Raw genomic sequence first — 9,637 nt, 5'->3', positions numbered from 1 at the left:
AGCAAATTTCCCTCAAGTGGATGACCTAAGGTTTATCAATCCGTGGGAGGCGTAGGATGAATATGGTCTCTCTCAAGGAACCCTACAACCAAATAACAAAGAGTCTCTTGTGTCCCCAACACACCCAATATAATGGTAAATTGTATAGGTGCACTAGTTCGGCGAAGAGATGGTGATACAAGTGCAATATGGATGGTAGATAAAGGTATTTGTAATCTGGAAATATAAAAACAGCAAGGTAACTATTGATAAAAGTGAGCGTAAATGGTATTGCAATGGTAGAAAACAAGGCCTAAGGTTCATACTTTCACTAGTGCAGGTTCTCTCAACAATAATAACATAGATAGATCATATAACAATCCCTCAACATGCAACAAAGAGTCACTCCAAAGCCACTAATAGCAGAGAACAAACGAAGAGATTATGGTAGGGTACGAAACCACCTCAAAGTTATTCTTTCGGATCAATCTATTCAAGAGTTTGTACTAGAATAACACCTTAAGACACAAATCAACCAAAACCCTAATGTCACCTAGATACTCCATTGTCACCTCAAGTATCCATGGGCATGATTATACGATATGCATCACACAATCTCAGATTCATCTATTCAACCAACACAAAAGTACTTCAAAGAGTGCCCCAAAGTTTCTACCGGAGAGTCAAGACGAAAACGTGTGCCAACCCCCATGCATAGGTTCATGGGTGCTACCTCTTGAGCACTGCGTTGGATTTCCCCGAAGAGGAGAGGATGATGCAGCAAAGTAGCGTAAGTATTTCCCTCAGTTTTTGAGAACCAAGGTATCAATCCAGTAGGAGACCACGCACAAGTCCCTCGTACCTACACAAAACGATAGCCACTCGCAACCAACGTGATGAGGGGTTGACAATCCCTTCACGGTCACTTACGAGTGAGATCTGATAGAGATGATAAATAATATTTTTGGTATTTTTGATAGATAGATCCAAAGTAAAAAGTAAAAGGCAAAGTAAAAAGAAAGCAAGTAATAAGGTAATGGAGATTGATATGATGAGAATAGACCCGGGGGCCATAGGTTTAACTAGTGGCTTCTCTCAAGAGCATAGATATTCTACGGTGGGTGAACAAATTACTGTTGAGCAATTGACAGAATTGATCATAATTATGAGTATATCTAGGTAATGATCATGTATATAGGCATCACGTCCGAGACAAGTAGATCGAAACGATTCTGCATCTACTACTATTACTTCACTCATAGACCGCTATCCAGCATGCATCTAGCGTATCAAGTTAAAAACAGAGTAACGCCTTAAGCAAGATGACATGATGTAGAGGGATAAATTCATGCAATATGATAAAAAAAACCATCTGGTTATCCTCGATGGCAACAATACAATACGTGCCTTGCTGCCCCTGCTGTCACTGGGAAAGGACACCGCAAGATTGAACCCAAAGCTAAGCACTTCTCCCATTGCAAGAACTACCAATCTAGTTGGCCAAACCAAAAAGGATAATTCGAAGAGACTTGCAAAGATAACTCAATCATACATAAAATAATTCAGAGAAGATTCAAATATTGTTCATAGATAAGTTGGATCATAAACCCACAATTCATCGGTCTCAACAAACACACCGCAAAAAGAAGATTACATCGAATAGATCTCCATGAGAGAGGGGGAGAACATTGTATTGAGATCCAAAAAGAGAGAAGAAGCCATCTAGCTACTAGCTATGGACCCGAAGCTCTGAAGTAAACTACTCACACTTCATCGTAGGGGCTATGGTGTTGATGTAGAAGCCCTCCATGGTGGATGCCCCTTCCGGCGAAGCTCCAAAACAGGCCCCAAGATGGGATCTCGTGGATACAGAAGGTTACGGCGGTGGAATTAGGTTTTTGGCTCCTGTTCTGATTGTTTGGGGATACGTAGGTATATATAGGAGGAAGAAGTACGTCGGTGGAGTAATAGGGGCGCCACAAGGCAGGGGGCGCGCCCTCCACCCTCGTGACCGCCTCTGGCACTTCTTGGAGTAGGGTCCAAGTCTCCTGGATCACGTTCGGTGAAAAAATCACGTTCCCGAAGGTTTCATTCCGTTTGGACACCGTTTGATATTTTGTTTCTTCGAAACACTGAAATAGGAAAAAAATAGCAATTCTGGGCTGGGCCTCCGGTTAATAGTTTAGTCCCAAAAATAATATAAAAGTGGAAAATAAAGCCCAATATAGTCCAAAACAGTAGATAAAGTAGCGTGGAGCAATCAAAAATTATAGATACGTTGGAGACGTTTCAGGCATCCCCAAGCTTAATTCATGCTCGTCCTCGACACTACAAGAGAAACCCCCCTATACCAACACATATTTAGCAACGGAGATGGCATATGCGTTGTCAGGTCGTGGACGTCCCCCACCTCCCCACGAATAGATAACCTCCTCCCTCTACCCACTTCCTCCTTGATTATCTACATCTTCCACATCACACGGCCAAGTATGTGGAAAATGGGGAAACACAAACTTATCTCCTTGCAGGCCTCCCTCAAAAAGAATATCTCACTGTGGCCAACCACTACAAATCCTCCTTCGATCTCACTTGATCCATCGCCGCCGCTGCCAGTAATCATCCATCATTCTCACCTGATTTCCCAGCGCCCCCGTTGTCTTGGCACCACATCCAGGCTTCCCCACTTGATCCTTGGGTATGAGGTTTCCCTCCCACGGTATGTAGATCACGACTGGACAAGAAATTGTCATGGTGCCACTGGCCATGTCCACCATTGGCACCATCGCGCTCTCCTTGGAAGCCCTGCTCCCCGCGCTCCATTTTGATAGTCACTGCAGGGAACGACTACAAAACGAAGACGCACAAGGTTTATTCTCGCCTTCTTTTGGGATTTCTCTTTGACTCTGTTGCCTTGGGCGTTCTTAATTCCATCTCTGGTGTGTACGCGAAGGTGTCGGAGATGCGGTGGGGTTGGGGAAGGTCATTCGATGCTGCGCCGGGAGGCATCATCTACTCTACTAGAAGAATGTTAGCAAAGTAAGAGGCTCTCCAACATTGTATATGCTTCTTCAGTTTACGAACATTTTTTCTTCCTTTTTCAGCTAATCATAGTTCAGTTATGAGAAGTCAATAAGAATTCAGTACTGCCAGAACTGTCCACGGTCATGTAGTCTGGGTGGTGTCATGTTCTGAATGCTTAGTGAGATTTCCAGGGCTTCATTTGGGTTGTGGCTTTCTTTGCACCATCTAGGTTCAGTCAAAATATAGCTTCTCCTTTGTACTCCTATGATCCTCTCTAGATCTCAATTTGCAGGTTGTTATTACTTTGGCTGAACCTGGATGGTGCAAAGTCAGGCTTGCTTCTCCCAATTTCCTATCTAGATCTCCATGTGCTGGTTGTTACTAGTTGTTTGATAGGTATTTGGATCAGATGTCAATAGCGCAGGGGCATGGGGCTACTCGATGGGCCAAAAAGACGGCGGTTGGGTTGCAGCCCAGATGCACAGCAGCAGTGTGGCGACTCCTATATGCACAAGGGTGTCGCGACAACTGAGAGATGTACAGAAGTGGTGCAGCCGCTCCATAGTGATGGTTTGTAGTGCAGTATGGTCAGCTAGCCATCTGCCCCATCCCGTCCAATCCAATACCATAGCTCAGTCAACTAGGCAATACAAAAGTGCATCAGTTTCTCAGTATTTTAGATTATCTTGAGAGAGTTCAAATTCAGAGTAACATTTGGTCTAGAGACCTTTGTGTGAGTAATCATGTTCTGTTGACTTCTCCATTCTAACCATGGTATTGGCTTATGGAGATCATAGTTTGTCTACGAGAAAAATTAATGTCAGTATACATACATTTGAAATATTGTTTTGTGGTCATCTAAATTATCAATACATATATTGTATCTTCAGATTACAGAAACTGGATTGTTTCAGGTAGTGACGATGTTGCATGGTGACTGTCACGTCAAAGGACAACACATGGTTCAGGTTTGTGGCTTGTATTTTTCTGGTTCAGGTTTGTCGCTTGTATTTTTCTATATTTAAGTGTAGCACATGAAATGTGTAATTTAAATTTATAGCTTTGAAATCACAGCTTGTAAATCCTAGCACCACCATTGGTTCCATGTCAATATTCTTGGCACTAAAACAAGGAAGATCACTAGTGCTAGATAGGAATTTCTATAATGTAATTTGTAACTGTAGTTCTATCACTACAGAGGGAAATTGGACTACTAATTGCAATCCTGAATATTATTTCTTATCTACCATATACCTATCTTTTCTTCCACCTAATTTGTACAAAAGAACACTTTTCTTGCATGTGAAATTCTCATATTGCTTCTGTGAGACATGACTCGTTACAACTAGATTCGATAAAACAATTTATCAAATACTATGTGTGTAAATTACATTACCTCGATTCCTATAAAACACTATTTCAATCGACATGATGAAACTTAATTGTGGAATGAGGTGAGTTAGTTTAATATGCTAATATCTACTTTCAGCTTCAGATGTGTGATGCTTTCCAAATCTTACTAGTCTGGGTTTTGTGAACATATCACACCAGATTCACTCATGCTATCGCAGACTAGTCACATAAGTTTATTCGATATCAATTAGATATGTATTTTAGTGTTTAAATTATAACTGAAATATGTGCTGCAATATGGAATGATATCTACTTATGGGTGCACGTTCTATGCTATCAAGAAATCTGTGGTTAAAAAACTAATGAACTGCAGTTTTTCTTCCGTAGAGATGTACATGTAGTGCAAATTGGTGCTATATTAGCGAAATCTGACTAGTTGATACGACCACTAAAAATGTTGAAAGTTATTGGCCATGCAGCCGGATTAATTATTGCATAGCCTTCAACCTTTGTTTGTTGCTCTTCTGAATTTTGCTGCTCTATTAACCTTTTTTTCTACCGTAAGTTACTGATCTCATTTATTTACTTTTGTAGATTCCTAAAATAGTTTGACGATACATGGCTCACACGATGATTGTTATGTCGAGAATGGTGCTGCTGGATAGTCTTATCATCTGATTGCAAGGTAGAAAATGGTGTTGCTGCTGGATAGTTTTATCATCTGATTGCAAGGTCGAGAATGGTGATGCTACTAGATAGTCTTATCATCTGATTGCAAGGTTGAGAATGGTGTTGCTACTGGATAGTCTTATGTTATGTTTTAGGATATCATTTCCAGTGTCAATGTCTCAAAAATTGTAATTTCGAATAGTTGAGACAATGAATGAAAGGTCCAGAATTGGGCTAGTACTAATTAGTATCACAACTTGTAATCTTTGGATCATATTCTTTGTAATGGAATAGAGGAAATTAAATATATTAGACCTTTCTCATATATTGTGCCTCTTATGTACTATCTCCATTGACCTTATCATTATCAATGGCTATATATAAAATACATGTCATATCCTTTTGAATATCCTTTTGTGCGGGGTAACTAGCAACGCATATGAACTGTTGTTAGGCTCTTACTCAATATGTTGCTAGTTTGCAACGCTTATTCACATCGTTTACCAACGGATGTGTATACGTTGTCGTAGACCTTTGCAACGCCACCAACGGCAACGGATATTAATCCGTTGGTATAGACCCTAGCAACGGTTATATAGACATACAACAACGCATCGATGCGTTGCTGAAGGGGGGTTCTTGTTGTAGTGCGAGTAGGTAGATGATAAAAAAGAATTTTTGATGTGGAGTGATACTTTGGCATAATTTTAATGTAAATCTTCTTAATTGTGATATGAATATTCAGATCCAAAAGATTCAAGACAAAAGTTCATATTGACACAAAAATAATAATACTTCGAGCATACTAATCAAAGCAATCATGTCTTCTCAAAATAACATGGCAAAAGAAAGTTCATCCCTACAAAATCATATAGTTAGGCTATGCTTCATTTTCGTCATGCAAAGATGTTCCCAACTTCTATACCCCCGATGACAAGCCAAGCAATTGTTTCATACTTAAATAATCTCAAACTTTTTCAACCTTCACGCAATACATGAGCGCGAGCCATGGATATAGCACTATGTGTGGAATAGAATATGATGATGGGGATTGTGTGGAGAAGACAAAAAAGGAGAAAGTCTCACATTGACGAGGATAATCGACGGGCTATGGAGATGCCCATTAATTCATGTCAACATGAGGAGTAGGGATTGCCATGCAATGGATGCACTAGAGCTATGAATGCTCAACAAAAAAGAACTAGTGGGTGTGCATCCAACTCGCTTGCTCACGAAGACCTAGGGCATTTGAGGAAGCCCATCATAGGAATATACAAGCCAAGTTCTATAATGTAAAATTCCCACTAGTATAAAAAGACGACTTATGAGACTCACTACATGAAGAACAAGGTGCTACTTTGAAGCACAATATATGAGACTCACTACATGAAGAACAAGGTGCTACTCTGAAGCACAAGTGTGGAAAAAGAGATAGTAGCATTGCCCCTTTTTTCTCTTTTTTTTCTTTTGGGCCTTTCTCTTTTTTTTGGCCTTTCTTCTTTTTTTCCCTTTTTTTTCTTTTCTTTTTGGGCAATGCTCTAACAATGATGATCATCACACTTCTATTGATTACAACATAAGGATTACAACTCGAAACTTAGAACAAGATATGACTCTCTATGAATGCTTCCGGCGGTGTACCGGGATGGTGCAATGAATCAAGAGTGACATGTATGAAAAATAATGCATGGTGGCTTTGCCACAAATACGATGTCAACTACATGATCATGCAATGGCAATATGACAAAAGTAATGTATGTCATGATGAAGATGATGGAAGTTGCATGGCAATATATCTCGGAATGGCTATGGAAATGCCATGATAGGTAGGTATGGTGGCTGTTTTGAGGAAGATATAAGGAGGTTTATGTGTCATAGAGCGTATCGTATCACGGGGTTTGGATGCATCGGCGAAGTTCGCACCAACTCTCAATTTGAGAGAGGGCAATGCACGGTACCGAAGAGGCTAGAAAAGGCGGAAAGGTGAGAGTGCATATAATCCGTGGACTCAACATTAGTCAAAAGAACTCATATACTTATTGCAAAAATTTAGAAGCCATCAAAAATCAAGTACTATGTGCATGCTCCTAGGGGGATAGATTGGTAGGAAAAGACCATCGCTCATCCCCGACCGCCACTCATAAGGATGCACAAGCCAGGTACACTTCATGTTTCAAATTTGTTACACAACTTTAACCATACGTGCATGCTTCGGGACTTGCAAACTTCAACACAAGCATTTCTCAAATTCACAATTACCCAAATAGCAAAACTTTGATATTATCACCTCCATATCTCAAAACAATTATCAAGCATCAAACTTATCTTAGTATTCAATTCACTCAAAAGAAAGAATCACATAACTTGAACACTAAGTATATTAACATTAAGCAAATTACCATGATATTAATGACTCTCAAAATAATCTAAGTGAAGCATGAGAGATCAATAGTTTCTTTAAAACAAATCCACCACTATGCTTTAAAAGATATAAGTGAAGCACTTAGAGCAAAAATTATCACGCTCAAAAGATATAAGTGAAGCACTAGGAGCAAAAACTATCAAGCTCAAAAGATATAAGTGAAGCACATAGAGTATTCTAACAAATTCCAATTCATGTATGGATCTCTCAAAAGGTGTGTACAGAAAGGATGATTGTGGTAAACTAACAATCGAAGAAGCAAATAATACAAGACGCTCCAAGCAAAACACATATCATGTGGTGAATAAAAATATAGCTCCAAGTAAATTACCGATGGAAGTGGACGAAAGAGGGGATGCCTTCCGGGGCATCCCCAAGCTTTGACTTTTTGGTGTCCTTGGATTATATTGGGGGTGCCATGGGCATCCCCAAGCTTAGGCCCTTACCACTCCTTGTTCCATAATCCATCAAAAGAATTCACCCAAAACTTGAAAACTTCACAACACAAAACTCAACAGAAATCTCGTGAGCTCCGTTAGAGAAATAAAACAAAAGACTACTTCAATGTACTGTAATGAACTGATTCTTTATTTATATTGGTGTTAAACCTAATGTATTCCAACTTATTTATGGATTATAAACTATTTTACTAGCCATAGATTCATCAAAATAAGCAAACAACACACGTAAAACAGAATCTGTCAAAAACAGAACAGTCTGCATAAATCTGTAACTAACGCAATCTTCTGGAACGCTAAAAATTCTACCAAAATAGGAAGTCCTGGAAACTTTGTTTATTGAACATCAGCAAAAAGAATCAACGGAAAATCACATTTCTGTGATTTAACAAAATTATATTCGTGCGTGCAAAGTTTCTGTTTTTTAGCAGAATCAAATCAACTATCATCGTAGGTTATCCTATAGGTTCTACTTGGCACAAACATTAATTAAAAGATAAAATCACATCTAAACAGAGGCTATATGGATTATTTATTCCTAAACATAATCAAAAACAAAAAAACACAAATAAAATTGGGTTGCCTCCCAACAAGCGCTATCGTTTAACGCCCCTAGCTAGGCATAAAAGCAAGGATAGATCTAGGTATTGCCATCTTTGATAGGCAATCCATAAGTGGCTCTCATGATAGATTCATATGGTAATTTTATTTTATTTTTAGGGAACTGTTCCATGCCCTTATTTAAGGGAAATTGGAATCTAGTATTCCCTTCCTTCATATCAATAATTGCACCAATCGTTCTAAGGAAAGGTCTACCAAGAATAATAGGACATGAAGGATTCCAATCTATATCAAGAACGATAAAATCTACGGGCACATAATTCCTATTTGCAACAATAAGAACATCATTAATTCTTCCCATAGGCTTTTTAATAGTGGAATCCGCAAGATGCAAGTTTAGAGAGCAATCATCAAAGTCACGGAAATCTAGCAAATCACACAAAGTTTTGGGAATAGTAGAGACACTAGCACCCAAATCACACAAAGCATGAAACTCATAATCTTTAATTTTAATTTTAATAGTAGGTTCCCACTCATCATAGAGTTTTCTAGGGATAGAAACTTTCAAATCAATTTTTTCTTCATAAGATTGCATCAAGGCATCAACAATGTGTTCGGTAAAGGCCTTATTTTGACTATAAGCATGAGGAGAATCTAGCACGTATTGCAACAAGGAAATACAACCAATTAAAGAGCAATTTTCATAATTAAATTCCTTGAGATCCAAAATAGTGGGTTTAGCAACATCTAGATTTTTATTCCTTTCAATCCCACTTTCATCAATTTCATCATCAAGATCTAGAAACTCCGAATTCTTAAAACGCCTTCTAGGTAAAGGAAGATCATCTTTAGTTTCATCACGATTCATATTGCAAAACAAAGATTTAATGGGGGACACAACAATAACTTTTAGATCTTCATCTTGATTTTCATAGGAATTCGGTTTAGCGGCCATCTTATTGACTAAGGTAGCTTGCATATCCGAAATTTTGGCGGTCATCTTTTCAAGACGAGCAATTTGGGCTCTTATACCATCAAATTCTTTAGACATATCATCGAGTTCTTTATTCATAAAACTCATAAAACCTTTTTGTTCCTTAAGCTCGTTTCTAAAGAAATTATTATGCTCAAATTGCAAAACCATAAACTTTCTGACATTGCTTTCGATCTACTC

At 38.8% G+C, this 9,637-nt stretch overlaps 1 long non-coding RNA gene across 1 annotated transcript; it reads left to right on the top strand.

The window, feature by feature from the left end:
• Window positions 1–2,919: 2,919 nt before the first annotated feature.
• Window positions 2,920–5,243, top strand: LOC123116520 (uncharacterized). The gene is made up of 3 exons (XR_006457104.1): window positions 2,920–3,015; window positions 3,915–3,968; window positions 4,948–5,243. It is a non-coding gene; the product is annotated as an uncharacterized lncRNA (long non-coding RNA).
• Window positions 5,244–9,637: the final 4,394 nt, after the last annotated feature.

This window comes from Triticum aestivum, chromosome 5B (assembly GCF_018294505.1).
Source record: "Triticum aestivum cultivar Chinese Spring chromosome 5B, IWGSC CS RefSeq v2.1, whole genome shotgun sequence".
In the NCBI taxonomy this organism is placed as follows: Eukaryota; Viridiplantae; Streptophyta; class Magnoliopsida; order Poales; family Poaceae; genus Triticum; species Triticum aestivum.
The sequence above is the reverse complement of the archived record's forward strand: the minus strand, read 5'-3'. Positions and strand labels throughout refer to the sequence as shown.